Here is a 15189-nt window from a genome sequence, read left to right as displayed (position 1 = left end):
TTAGAGATCCCCCCCCCCCCTGTTCTTTTTCCAGTTCCCAGACACTTTCTCTCCGTGTCGAGCATGTTTCCATTCCTCCCTTTTACAAATGGTCTGTTTAATAAGGGATGTGGAGAACACACACACACACGTTCACGCGAGTGTGCGCATGCACGCGACCCACACACAGACCCACACACAAGACCACCCCACACACACACACACACACACACACACACACACACACACACACACACACACACACACACACACACACATGCACGGGTTCATTCACGCTTGCATACGGAGGGCTGAAATAAAGAAGCCCTTATCTCCCCTCGCAGAGACACTCAGTTCATGCTGCTCGCATGCAAATGAATAATATATGTGGACGGACACACGCACACACACACACACACACACACACCGCCCTTTGCATTTGGTGGTGATGCTCACATAGGCTGGTGTGTGTGTGTGTGTGTGTGTGTGTGTGTGTGTGTGTGTGTGTGTGTGTGTGTGTGTGTGTGTGTGTGTGTGTGTGTGTGTGTGTGTGTGTGTGTGTGTGTGTGTGTGTGTGTGTGTGTGTGTGTGTGTGTGTGTGTGTGTGTGTGTGTGGTTTACTGACTGCTGTGTATGTGTGTGTGCGTGCGTGCGTGGGGTGGTAGGGAGTCTCCGGGGGCAAGACATGGCAATGAATAGGGAGTGTTGTCACACTCGCCAGGTCCAGCTGCCTTTGTGTTGCACTATAGCGTTGTATGTTTGTGTGTGCGCGTGCGTGCGTGCGCTCGCGAGAGGGTCGAGACGACGGAGAAGAGAGTCTTGTCTGTTTTTGGGATTAATTTAAGCTTGAATGGAATAATTATTTGGAAGCCCTTTCTTTGTACCGAGGGAGGGCGCCGAGGTTAGCGAGCATATGCCTCGCGAACAAGCCGTTAACCGTGTGTCGCCGCGTTCCGTGTGGCGTGTGATAAGTTGTGTAACAAAGGTGGGGGGCTGGGGTGGGGGGGTTGTAGGTAGGGTGCTGCTGCTGATGCTGCCGAACGCCGCCTCATTTTGTATTATGTGTGCGGCGGGTCTGTGAGTCTGCTTTAGATAGAGTTCACGCATCCTCTCCCGTCTGTGTGGCGGGGCGACGGTCTAATGCAGTTCAACAGCTTTTTCCGTGTTCATTCAGTTGCTTCCTATTCACTACACCAGTGGTTCTCAACCTTATTTTAACTGGGGACCCCTCCCCCCCACCCTGACGAGCAGAGTTGAGGAATTACATTTTGTATAACACGGTTCTATTGTGAAAATAGTAGATCTGCATGCTCTTGTGAGGCGTTGTGAGCATGTAGATCGGCTATTTTCGTCTACTACCTTCTACCTACTTTCACTGACGAAAACCTTGTCAACTAATAAAAAAACCTAGGCTAACTTCTTAGTGGGGGACTAGTGGAGAAGAGATCCAGTAGAACTAAAATACAAAGTCGTTTTATGCTTGGTTACGCTTGGAAAATAGCAGTTCAACAAGCACAACGACAACACAGCTGTGAGGTTGTAGATCGGCTATTTTCAGCATGCAACCAAGTGTAAAATCATCCATTACGACGCCACGAAGGCCTGCCAAAATGCATTTGTGTTGACAAAAATCAACCGTACATTTAGTCGACTATAAAAAACTAAAACTTTTCAGATGGCTAAAATACGACTAATACCAAATGCAATTTTATTCAAAAGACCATGGCTAAAACTAAATCAAAATATGCTGTCAAAAACTCAAAATCAACACTGCTGAACTGCTACGTTCAACCACTTGAAGCCTCATTAGGAGATTCTGCATCCACATGGGAAAGAAAGGCGTGGCCACAGTGTGCATCTCGGGACTTCATGTGACCAGCCTGTGACGTGGGCTGTCTATGATCTATCGATGGCGCGTGGAGTTCAAATTTGGGAAATCTTTCAGCATGATGATCAGAGCCCCTGTGACTTCCATTGTGAAGTTAAATGCCGTATTTCTAAATAAGTTATGAACAGAGATTGAGTGGAGGTGCTGGTGTGGCCTACAGGCAAGTGTGCACAAGACATTTTACTGTTCGTTCCAGTGGTCTGTGAGATCACTACAGGGTTCCCACGGTCATGAAATTCCTGGAAATATTTTGAAATTAGAAAAATATTTTTCCCAGTACTGGAAAAGTTTTGGAATTGATCAAGGGTCCTGGAAGGTGCTGGAAAAAATAGCTATGCATTGTCTTTGGTTATTGATTTTGTTAATACCTCTGAAATGACAAATTAAACATTGGCCAAATTGTCAAATATTAGCGGCAGAAATTGTGAAAATAGCCGATCTACATGCTCACAACGCCTCGCAACGCGAGGCGTTGTGAGCATGTAGATCTGCTATTTTCACAATAGAACCGTGTTATACAAAATTCCTCAACTCTTAGTGCTCGTCAGGGTGCCGGGGTCACAGCCTGAAAAGGTTGAGAACCACTGGCATACACTACCTGTCTTTGGGCATTGCGCATAGGGGTAAGCGACTTGTCATTGAGCTGAATTATTGTTATATAGTCCTGGAAATTGGGTTAAATATTCTGGAAAAGTTTTGGAAAAGTTTTGGAAATTAATTGGTAAAAATGTGTGGGAACCCTGTCACTATCTCTGGACACACAGACCCTTCTTATAGATGGCTAGACTCTTGCATAGCCACGCCCTAAAAATACCTAAAATAAAGTAGCCTTTGTGAGCTTGCAGATCTGCTATCTCATTTATTTATTTATTTTTTGAGCGGTGCTTACTGCTCCAACATTTGACCGAGTGCGGCCTCAACAGCTGCAATACCGCTGTGTGACCTACCTTGAGGTGGTAGCACTGTTGAGCAGCCTAAGGCACTGCACACTCACACTGTGATTTTCAACCTTTTTCATGTCAAGGTCCATTATTTATTCGGTGTTTGAGCCGTGGACCACCATTTGATGACATTTAGTCTCTCAGAGCCAAACGTAGAATGTTGTCGCAAAAAGATTTTGCCCACAATTCCATCCTGTACCATTAGGAGGCCAACAAACGACTTGCTTATGGGCATCACAAACGTAACATCCGGATTTGATTGGCCAATTCCGTTCACAAGCGTCAGTGCTATTAGCTTTTCAGGCTGAACTCAATTTCCAAAAAATTGTGTCTGTAGTTTTTAGTTTCCTAGAATGTTGTTACCTTGGATGAGATGTATATAACTCACTTCAATAATTCAATTCATATGGGCTGGAATGGGAGCATGGAGGTTGAATCAATCTCTCATATATTATGAAGACGTAAAATCATCAATAAATGTACACAACGTGTGCACCGAATGCCACGCACAGCAGCCTCTACATTCCTTAACCTATTTAGGCCTAGGATTATTGACTGCTTTAACTATTGAAAAATAGCAGATATACAAGCTCGCAGCGCGGCACTCGCGCTGCGAGCTTGTAGATCTGCTATTTTTGAAAAAATCAATTCTTTGAATATATCTATTCAAAAGCGAACATTTGTAACTCAAATACTTGCTTCTGGGGGGTCCCTGGAACAGCATATTTTGAGATGGGAGTCCGCGGCCAAATACATGTAATTTTGAGGGTCCTTGACAAGAAAAGGTTTGAAAACCACTGATTTTGGAAGAAGGATTTAGAAGTCAGGTCAAAGATCGGGTCAAAGATATTCAAATATTTGCACACATTTTAACGATTTTTCAAAAATAGCAGATCTAGAAGCTCACAGCGTGGCACTCGGAGCTTGTATATCTGCTATTTTTCAATAGTTAAAGTATAAAATAATGGTTAAAGTGGTTAAAATATAACACAACACGGCGCATTCCAGGTATTTCAGGCTTAATACGATGGCCTCCTCCTCCACACAACCCAACCCCCATGGGATCAGATAAAATAAATGTTTTTCCGTGCATGGCTGCGTTCCTCTGGTGGGTGATTGGAGCGCAGTGTCTCCATGTTCCCACATGTAGATTGCATGTCTTTGTGTGACTGCACACGGTGGGATCTCAGAGAAAAGTGCTGTCGAAGCAGGAATGGGTGAAGGATCTGCCTGAAGACACGTTTCATGACACTGTGTGTGTGTGTGTGTGTGTGTGTGTGTGTGTGTGTGTGTGTGTGTGTGTGTGTGTGTGTGTGTGTGTGTGTGTGTGTGTGTGTGTGTGTGTGTGTGTGTGTGTGTGTGTGTGTGTGTGTGTGTGTGTGTGTGTGTGTGCATGGCATGCACCTTCCAGTAGGCTTGGCTGTATGATTAATGGAGATCAGAGCGAACCAAGCCTCCTATATCGTACTTAATGAAGGTCTACTATGTTATGCATGGATCCCAGTCACATTGGGATGACTCTTCTTGGTAAGAAAGGGGTGAACACGTATTAGTTACTAACAGTTTTGAGGTACTTTTACTTTACTGCTGTATTTTCCAATTATCAGTACTTTTACTTCTACTCTACTACTAATCTCAGAGACAAATATTGTACTTTTACTCCACTACAATTATTTGAAAACTTTACTAGTTACTTTGTAGATTTTGATTATTATTACCAAACACTTGATATATACATTAACCACTTCAGCCCTATATACATTTTGTCCATTTGAAAATAGACGATTTACAAGCTCACACAATCTCACAATGGTCACAATGCGACGCATTGTGAGCTTGCTATTTTCAAAAGATTCTGTTGAAAAAGATTTGAAAACTTGAAATGGGATAATGAGTGTTTTGAATTTTGGTACGTCAAGTACATTTTCAATACTTTTGTACTTTTACTCAAGTACATTTATAATTCCGGACTTTTACTCGTAACAGAGTATTTCTACATTGCAGTATTGATACTTTTACTTGAGTAAAAAAACATTTTTAGTACTGCACGTGGTATGGATACAGTTGATGATGGGTAGATACGTAGTCGAGGGGGACTTCGGGAGAAATGAGGCTAAGTTTGTGCAAATCAGGCTAAAAGCAACCGAATTCGGCCCAGATTTACCCAAATGTTCCCAGACCCACATGTCTTGATTCATTATGTTGGCCCTTTAGAGAGTTAAGAGTTAGGTAGGACAGCCAAACACACCAGCCCAGAGCAAGGCTGACAGACTGTCGTGGAAAAACTGCTTTTGTTTTCCCTGAGGTTCCACCCACTGCTAACACCTGCTAGTGTAACCTCTATAGTTAGACTGTGTGTGTGTGTGTGTGTGTGTGTGTGTGTGTGTGTGTGTGTGTGTGTGTGTGTGTGTGTGTGTGTGTGTGTGTGTGTGTGTGTGTGTGTGTGTGTGTGTGTGTGTGTGTGTGTGTGTGTGTGTGTGTGTGTGTGTGTGTGTGTACACACAGTATAGTATTGTACATCACATCTCAGGTACGCTAGTTCCTCTGAGAATGGCTTCACTGAGCACATGGCGGCTTTACTATCTGCTTGACTTTAACTTATTATGCACAGATGACACACGCACGCACGCACGCACGCACGCACGCACGCGCGCGCGCAGACACCCAGAGCCCAGCTGACATGCTGTACTCTGTAACCTAACACTTGGATCCTTGTTTATGTTCTTCGTCGAGCCAATTTGCATATGTATTAGGGCCACACAATTAATCGACTTGGTCAGCTGTTGCACCCTGCCCTCTTCTCCTCGCTGCTGAACAAGGTTTAATATTACCGCTACGTTGTACGACCCGTCTCCCCATCCATCAGGCTCACAGAGACCCCACCAAATACCAGAGGCCATTACATACCGACATTTGACCAAAGATATGGTTCCAATGAACAGCAAAGATCACACTCTTGTTTTTACATGGCAAACAAATGGCTCTGTTAACGTAAGAGTGAAGAATATTTGTTCTGGAATCGAGTTCGTTGAGGCATCCATTTTCGTTTGATCAGGGGCCAGGTTAGACTAAGTCAACTCTAAGTAATTGCTACTGCGCGAGACATTTACAAATTGTGTAGAGGGATTCGTCTAGTCTGGCATTAGCGATGTCTCACACGCGTGCACGCACACACGCACACACATGCACCACAATCTTAATGGGAATCTGACTGGGGGTAAACATGCCATTGTATTAAGAGGACCAGCAAATAGACAGCTTGACAGGCTGGTTAATGGAGAGATGGAAGGATAGAGAGTTTGAATAGAAAATTTTGTAAAAAGGTGTACAGGATTTATTAAAACAAGCCAATATTTACAAGCGGGGACCAATTAAGATTGTGTTTCAGAGCTGCACTCTGGATCTTATTTTAATGAATAAAATGCATTTGAACTAATCTTAGTCTTGTAGCCAGACGATATGAGATCACTGCCTACTGAATCTGATACATTCTGAGGAAATCTAAATTCAATGTATGGACTGGAACAGTGGAGAAACCCTATACTGGCTAGGAAACCCATCCTGATACCATCCCAATAGAGGGTATGCGCGTGATATCATCATCATACCTGGAAGTTATGCGGGAAAGCCTACTGAGTGTCAGAAAACTGCTTTCTGGCCTTGACATCCCATACATCCAAACAGAAAGGTCCTATATATCGTCGTTGTTGGGTGAAAACCTTGTATGTCCAAAACCGTTGGTTTTGCATTTATCATTTTAAAAATGATTTAAACTAGTGAAAACAGCCGATCTACAAGCACACAACGCCTCGCACCGCGAGGCGTTGTGTGCTTGTAGATCTGCTGTTTTCACTACTTTTGTGAGACGGCCTTCTATGATGAAGCAGGGCTTTAATTTGCAAAAGAACGTACACATTTGAAACTTGGAGATAAGAGGTTTCCACCCGACAACGACGATATGATTGCATTAAACAACGTTAAACTCACTTTGCCACTCATTTTGCCACTCAACTTGACACTCGATTTGCCATTCACTTCATGCATGCGCATACCCTCCATATGACGTACCTCCCTAAGGTCTTTGCAGTGCTGTTTTCTTTTTGTTTTTCCGAATTGCTTCCACCCAGTGCTTGTCAGGCTGAGGAGTCCAGAATTCAAAATATGATGATAATTTTGGTGGGTCACCAGTTAAAGTATGATAATCTTGGGGGGTCCCCAGTTCAAATATGATAATCTTGGGGGGTTCCCAGTTCAAATATGAAAATGTTTGGGGGGTCACAGCCTGACAAAGTTGAGAACCACTGTTCTAGCACATCTCTAGATGCTGGAGTTGACACAAGTAGCCATGCCTGAAGCTCATACGCCCGATGGCTCCCCCTGGCCAAGCAAGGATAACCTTGTAGATGAGCATTAGATGTTAATTCTCCTGCAAGCGACACCTGGGTTTGAATCCTGGGTCTTGCACTCTTTCTGCCGGGGAGAGGACATAAAACTATTTTTTTCCGCTAATTTAATTCTGCATATTCATTGTCATTATCTCTGTGATTAAGCTAAGAGTTCGACGTAGCCTCTTTCTAAGTAGTTTTTATTAGGGGAAGAGCTTCACTTAGAAAAGCTAAACATGAGAGTGGTTCACGGGATTGGGGCCAACAGGTCCATCTATTTAGAAAATCAAAGGCACCTGAGACACTAAAACATATGAAAAGACAGGAATTTGACATTAGCAACAAATGTGCATGTTGTGATTATAAACATATTGGGTTGGATTGTTACTTTAGCCCCTCGAGCCCTATGTGAAACTAGGGATGTCAGAAATTGCAGTAAAAGCAGATCTACATCTCAGATTGTAGATCTGCTATTTTTGGCAAACGTTAGACCCCAGAATAATGGATGTTGGGGATATGGGGATATATCGTAAATCGTTACTATTTACACAATAATCGTGTGCGTGCTTCCCATCCCTAAATGTATCTTTGTATGCTTTATATCAACAGGGGGTCCTCAGAGTTACTACTGCCAAAACTCTGCGTGTGATTGGAACGCCGGCATCCCTGTTCTGAGGAGAGCTTGAGCCAGAAATAGCAGATCTACAAGCTCACAACATCCCCAGTTTACAGTAAGTGGTTAAATGTCTCGAAATACACATTAACAAACATGAATCCAACCCTGATGACCGTGCTATCAAACAAGTCGATGAAGCTACCTATGAAGAATTTTAATCAGCAACACAATTCTATACAATTCTACACACACGCACGCACGCACGCGCACACACACATGCAGCCTCCACCGCTCAGTTCACACAAGTGTGATTTTCAAGAAACAGCTCTTCCTGTATCCTGAGTCTGTGTGTAAATCTCTCTATTACATACTTTTCCTCCACAATGCACAGCCGCTGCTCACTAGTTGGGGAGTCAATTCTATACCACAATGTCATTATTGCTCCCTGCTTCATCTCAGTCTTGACAGGCCCCCTGCTATAGGCTGTTTGGTACCGTGAAGAAGCTCGTTTTCAGTTTTTGGCTACCAGAAAAAACTCAGCGCCACTGTTCTTTCCCTCTCTCTAGTGACTAGATATAGACTAGAGTCTAGTCTATATCGATACCACCAGCTGCCAAAACCTTTTCCTCTCCCTCCTCTCTCTCCCTCATCCTACATGGCAGTGGGTCTCCGGAGTGCAGTGGGAACAAGGGTTTATCTGGGCTTAATTCGTTTATTCCTTTCTTTTCTGCACCCCCTCCTCCCTCACTAGATCTTATCACGGCTGCTTGTGTTTTGTCCCCTTGTATGTTTGGGCAGTTGGTGTTGTTGTGAATGAACCCACTCCAGGTCATTTGGTCACTGCCTGCCGGGGCTTTCAACACAGCTCGCCCATATTTTTTTTTTCTTCTCCTAATCACCGATAAGAAATCTTGAACTTGTTGACCGGCTCCAACCAAAACTCTCTCACTCTCTCTGCCTTCCACCTCCCTCGCTGTTCTCGAATCCCCGCGGGGCAGGGAAGAAAGGAAAAGGAAAAAGAGAAAGATTGCGAGAGGGAGAGACGATAGAGAAAAGTGCGGCTGGTCGCAGAATAATCCTCCTCTACCTAAACGACAACAATCGCACGAATGACCTTCGGGTTATAGCCATCAATACGTGCGTACGCACAGTCACGCATCCAACCAAGGGAACAGGTTGTGTGTGTGTGTGTGTGGGCTGTGGGGGTGCTCTGTCTGAGATCCAGGATTAGAAGGGCTTAAAGATGCTCGGCCTAGACTGATGCAGCGGGGGTGCGTTTGTGAGGTGTGTCTTTATCTGAGATGACGTCAACACTACAAGAGAATGGTCTGGCATTCCAAACACTCTGAAACACCCAGATTTATATCAAGCCTTTGCTCTCCGACTGGGATGTCTGAGAGATGGAGAATAATCTTAGATCTGTGTGCGTGCGTGCGTGCGTGCGTGTATGCACCAGTGGCATAAAGTAACTAAGTACTGTACTTAGTACAATTTTGAGGTATTTGTACTTTACTTGAGCATTTCAAATTTTGAATACTTTTACTTCTACTCCACTACATACATCTCCACTACAAATATAGTTCTCCACTACTATTATATGGCACATTTAGTTACTAGTTACTTTGTAGACTTTGATTATAATTACAAAGCACTTCAGCCTTTATATGCATTTCGGCCATTTGAAAATAGCTTGAGCTTGTAGATCTGCCATTTCAAACATCGGAAAAGGTGTGAAACGTGACACTCTGCATAGTGAGTACGTTTGGTACTTTTAAGTACATTTTGATACCAATATTTTTGTGCTTTTACTCAAGTACATTTTGAATTCTGGACTCTTACTTGTAGAGAGTATTTCTACTGACACACAAACACGCGTGTATACATGCGCGCACACACACACACACACACACACACACACACACACACACACACACACACACGTGCACACGCGCTCACACACACACACACACACACCGCTCTACTTATGCGGGTCACCAGTGACAGTCCGATGTGATGTTTTTGACATTGCTGAAATGTCATGATGTTATGTTATGATTTTTGTGAATTGGTTCCATCCTGGCCCTGCCCTGGTGGGAAACGGCAAAAGAAGGAAAAGAAAGAATGCGAATCGTATTTTCCCTTCCCCGGGCCTGCTGTGATGTCATCATCGAGGACTTGGTTGGAACGCCGTCAACTCCATGATTGGCTGAGATGATGAGAACCCTGGGAAATGAGGTAGTTGGGAGGGTATGGAGAGGGAAGCAGGGGGAGAAAAGAAAGGGATTATGGGAAAGGCAGGCATGGCGGTAGACCTGGCACGCCACTGCTTTAATGCAGGAATTTAGCGCGGGAGGGGCGGCTGGGGGGCGGGTGTTAAACCTTGTGGATTAACACCAGGGGAGTAGCAGTAAAATGATGTGTGTTCACCCCTGGTTCTTCTCTTGTTTCAGCGCTGTGTAATTGCCACGCTGCATTTTGTTGTTTTGTTTGTTGAGTGGGCTAATTCTCTTTTCTCCGCCATACCAGATCACTTTGTGTAGGCGTGAGTTGATTTAAGGCTTGTTAAAGGTAGTGTACATTACAATACACTTTGGTTATGATAGACGGATAACGTTTTTATTGTCCTTAAGCTTGTTCAAGAAAATGAAATTGCAGAATTATCAGTGCATGGCGCAGGCAGCAAAATGACACAATAAGAATTTGAAAAACTGTAAGAAAAGAACAGATAATCTTCAATCCTACTAGCCTTGGATAAAGGCTGATTCATACAGCATCGCATGGCGGTGTTGCACGTCTAAAACAGCCGACCCACAAGTTCACAAGGCGTGTTATTTCCGGCACCGGCGCACAACACCGTTGTGCAACGGAACATTTGGGTGTCGATCTCCATTCCGACATGTCGCCACTCCGAAATTGACTTCTTATTGTCGGAGTGGCGACACTTCCACAGGGTTTACGTTTAGGGTAAGGGTTAGAGATAGGGTTAGTGTCGGAATGGAGACATGTCGGAAAGGAGACATGTCGGAGTGGCGGGGTATAACCGGAACATTTTCCACCACAAGTTATTTTCTTATGGTGAAGACAGACACCAAAGCACTGTGCTTTGCCCCAATCTTTGCATACTGTCAGGTGAAGGTGAGGGGAGAGAGGCAAGAACAGCAGTATTTCATTGTACCCCCACCAGCCCCGGGAAAGAACAGATTTTTCCCCTCCTCGAAGTCCAAGCTGCAGTGTCCCTGCATCTCCTTCCATTATGTCAAGAGGGTGAACCGATGGTGGCAGGACTCGGAGTGCGATGGCTCTTTATTAATGATGTTGTGTGCCTGCCGCAGGCAGTCGCAGGGTGTAAATTGAGTCCAAGTCCGGGTAGATGGATCCCCCATGATGTCTGGTGCTGCAGCGTCATGCAATTCTGCTGCACTCGTCGGCCTCATCTAACTTAATCTCTGACAGATCCAGACTCCTGGGGTGAGTCCAGACTTCTACACTGTGACCATTAGTGGTCCCTGTCATTAACTGCCACCGTCAGCAGAGCAGAGAGCGGTGGCAGCAGTGGACTTCTGGCCGGCCACGTGTGTGTGTGTGCGTGGGGGGGGGGGGGGGGGGAACCGGCCCCGTTTTAGCCATGGACGAAGTGACTATTGATTCGAAGGCTAGTTTGACCACAGACAGAATGACTGTTTTCTCCCGAATGTCGCTTTGATATCGACAAAGCGTCATGGTTGATGCAGTTTTTTGTTGCATGAGCCGGTTTGTGGAGGAGAGAAGAGGTTATGTGTTGTCTTGTATCGTCGCAGGAGGAGTCTATTTTGTTTTCGTGGAAAAAGCATTAGCGCACGCTCATAAACAAGGACACGCTCCGTCCAACCCCGCATAACAACTCGTCTCAGCGTGGTAGAGAGAGAATTGACCCTCGCCCCAGAAAGCTGCCGTCCTGTCTGATGCGAAACAAGGCTAGCTTGGGGGCAGTGGACAGAACTAAGTGAGCCTCAGCAGGCGGAAGACCGAGCGGCCTTGGGCCAGCTAATAGAATAGTGCTCGGTTGCAGGCCCAGCAGTCTCGAGCTGTAATGGCGCTTCCACCGTGTGTGTCTGGAGACTGATTTAAAATGGATGACCAAGTGTAACCCCCACAACCTCTGGATCGCCAGCCCTGGGGCCTGTCAGCTTCCTCCTGCATCTGCTCACACTGGAGGAGGCTCTGGCTAGCCGGAGTTCACAGGACACCAGGGGTGGAAAAAGTATACTCACATGTGTTACTTAAGTAAAAGTATCAATACTGCAGTATAGAAATGCTCTGTTACAAGTAAACGTCTGGAATTCAACATTTACTTGAGTAAAAGTACAAAAGTATTGGTATCAATATGTACTTAAAGTAGCAAAAGTAAAACTACTCATTATACAGAATGTCCCATCTGAAGTTTTCAAAGGTATGCAAATCTTTTGAAAATAGCAGATCCACAAGCTCATAATGTGTCGCATCGCCACTCATTGTGAGCTTGTAGATCGGCTATTTTCAAATGGCCGAAACGTATATAGGACTGAAGTTGTTAATGTATGTTTTGTAATAATAATCAACATCTACAAAGTAACTAGTAACTAAAGTTTTCAAATAATTGCAGCGGAGTAAAAGTACAACATTTGGATCCGAGATGTAGCGGAGTAGAAGTAAAAGTATTGGAAATTGGAAATACTCAAGTAAAGTACAAATACCTCAAAACTTGAGTACATGTACTTTGTTACTTTCCACCAGTGTTCACAGGACACACACACACACACACACACACACACACACACACACACACACACACACACTCAGTACGCTAAAGGAGCGTAGGAGTGCTGTGCTTACACATGCATGCTCTCTCAGGCTGTGTCAGACCACAGGAGAAATGAGAGATTTAGTGCGACCACGTCTGATTTCCAATATCCATTGTTTTTTTTTTGCTCTGCACCTGAAACCGGCTGGCTCCTTTTCTTTTGACAGCAGAGCGACATAGAGGAGGACATTTGGGGGCTTATTAAGGGAGAGAAATGGCCCGGACCATTTGTTTGTCTTTTCTCTTCCTCTGCATGAGTCACTCTTTTTGGGGGAGAGATAGAGGAGGAGAGGGAGGGAGGGAGAGAAAAGATATTAGAAGAAATGGAGGCAATAGAGCAAAACGGAGTGAACAGTGAGTCAGTGGTGTAAAGTAACTAAGTACATTTACTTAAGTACACTTTTTAGGTATTTGTACTTTACTTGAGTATTTCCAATTTCCAATACTTTTACTTCTACTCCACTGCATCTCAGATCCAAATATTGTACTTTTACTCCACTACATTTATTTGAAAACTTTAGTTACTAGTTACTTTGTAGATATAAATTATGATATTATAAAACATACATAAACCATTGTAGCCCTATTTTATTCCTTGGCAATTTGAAAATAGCAGATCTACAAGTTGTGAGCTTGTAGATCTGCTATTTTCAAACATTGTGTACATTTACTTTTGGTACTACATTTTGATGCCAATACTTTCATACTTTTACTCAAGTACATTTTGAATTCTGGACTATTTCTACATTGCAGTATTGATACTGTTACTCAAGTAAAGAAATTGAGTACTTTTTCCACCACTGCAGCGAGTGAATACACATACAGCAGACTAAAAGCTTCTGCAACCAATCTGCCAACTGTTGATTACTGGGATATGCAATAAAAACTCATTAGCATTAATTGGCACTGTGGCAGTTCAGGTGCATTCAATAATTGTATAGCATTTCCGCAGAGAGTCACTTCTGTCTTTGGCAGTGGTCCCCAGGAAAGATCCCCTCCACCCTCCCCTTTTTCTTTTCTCAGGTTCCGCTTTATTCTCATCTGCTTTCCTTGTAGGGCTGTCCTACGCATTTTCTCTTTTTAGTGCAGTAGTGCTCGCGATCGTGGGTTGTTCCCTCTTCTCTCTTTTGCACGGAGCATATGACTTGGCTAAGACACAAAGAGAGAGGAAATGACAAGGCAGTAGTAACCATGATGACAATGAAAACACATTGGTAAAAGCAAAGCAGAGATTGCATGAGTTAAAGCAGTGGTTCCCAAACTTTTTCGCTCAAGACCCAAATGAGAAATGTTCCCTCGACGCAAGCTTCGCGCAGCGTTGCGAGCTTGTAGATCAGCTATTTATTAAGGGACCCATCAAAATATGTCTGCAACCCACGAATAGTCAGGGGATATTAATAAAACCTGGGAATAAATTCCTTACCAAACAATTTCTTTACCAATGTGTTCGTAAAGGTGTCTAGTAACATACTGTATATAACAAAGTTTGAAATTCAAAATCCCTAGGAGACTTTTTGACAGCTAGGGTAAGTTTGGGTCTCATTCAATTACTATACACTAGACTATAAAGGAAAAAAAGACTCCCAAAGAATTTGCTTTAACTGCGATGTGAGGGTCTAACTCAGTGTTTTTAATTATTCTGAATCCATTGCAAGCATTTGTTTGGCACGAAAAACATTCCTTGAGCTAAAAATGGACCCCACTAAACTGAAAAGTGATGACTCATCACTAAACCAATGTTTTGGGGGTCTGTTTTGAGCCCAAGGAATGTTTTCGTGCAATATGCTTGCGATGGAATCGGAATAATTAAAAACACCTAGTTAGACCTCTCACATCCCACTTAAAGCAGATTTTTTTCCCCTTATAGTATAGTGTATAGTAAGTGAATGAAACCCAAACTTACCCTAGCTGTCAAATATTCTCTTAGAGATTTTGAATTTCAAACTTTGTTAGATATGTTACTAGACACTTTTACGAACACATTGGTGAAGAAATCGTTTGGTAATGAATTTATTCCCAGCTTTGACAGGTATTCTGATAATATTCTCTGACTAAAATGGGTCCCGACCCAGTGATTGGTTAAAGAAGAATAAAAAGTGAGAGTAGTACGAGGCCAGAAGAAGAGTGGGTGGAGGTGGAGGGAGGTTGGGGGAGAGAGAGAGAGAGTGATTATGTCTCCTTTTTTATAACCGGGGCTTATTGCCTCCAGGTTGAGGCTCGTCTGGCCAGAAGCAGCACAAGTACAGATGAGCTGCAATAAAAAGTAGCCCCTGAATGTGTACAATTAGCCCACCGCAAGTCGCTGCTAAGCACTTCCCAGAAGCTGCCTGCCCTGCGTTACTCTCTCCTGCTCTGCTCCACTTCTCCCTCCCCCCCGACAACCACCACCACCTGCACTTTCCCCTCACCGCCTAGTTTATACCGGGGGGTTCTGAAAGTCTGACGTCTCATTACTCTGACTACGTGGCTACGCTTGCGGATAGGCATAGGGATATTAATCGGGAGAGTCGGGCCAACACAACATCGGCAATTTCTAAAAGTGTGTTTGGGTGAAAACGTCA

At 44.0% G+C, this 15189-nt stretch overlaps 1 protein-coding gene across 1 annotated transcript in view; it reads left to right on the top strand.

Moving 5' to 3' along the window:
* arhgap35a (Rho GTPase activating protein 35a) overlaps positions 1–15189 on the top strand; it is a 119400-nt gene that overhangs the window by 33254 nt on the left and 70957 nt on the right. Inside the window, exon 2 of the mRNA XM_080731283.1 lies at positions 7803–7924. The gene's annotated coding sequence lies outside the window, so the exon portion shown is untranslated. The remainder of the gene's footprint in view (positions 1–7802; positions 7925–15189) is intronic.

The sequence above is a fragment of the Nannobrachium achirus genome (assembly GCF_963921795.1).
Source record: "Nannobrachium achirus genome assembly, chromosome: 8".
Taxonomy (NCBI): Eukaryota; Metazoa; Chordata; class Actinopteri; order Myctophiformes; family Myctophidae; genus Nannobrachium; species Nannobrachium achirus.
This window is presented reverse-complemented; position numbering and strand designations above follow the sequence as displayed.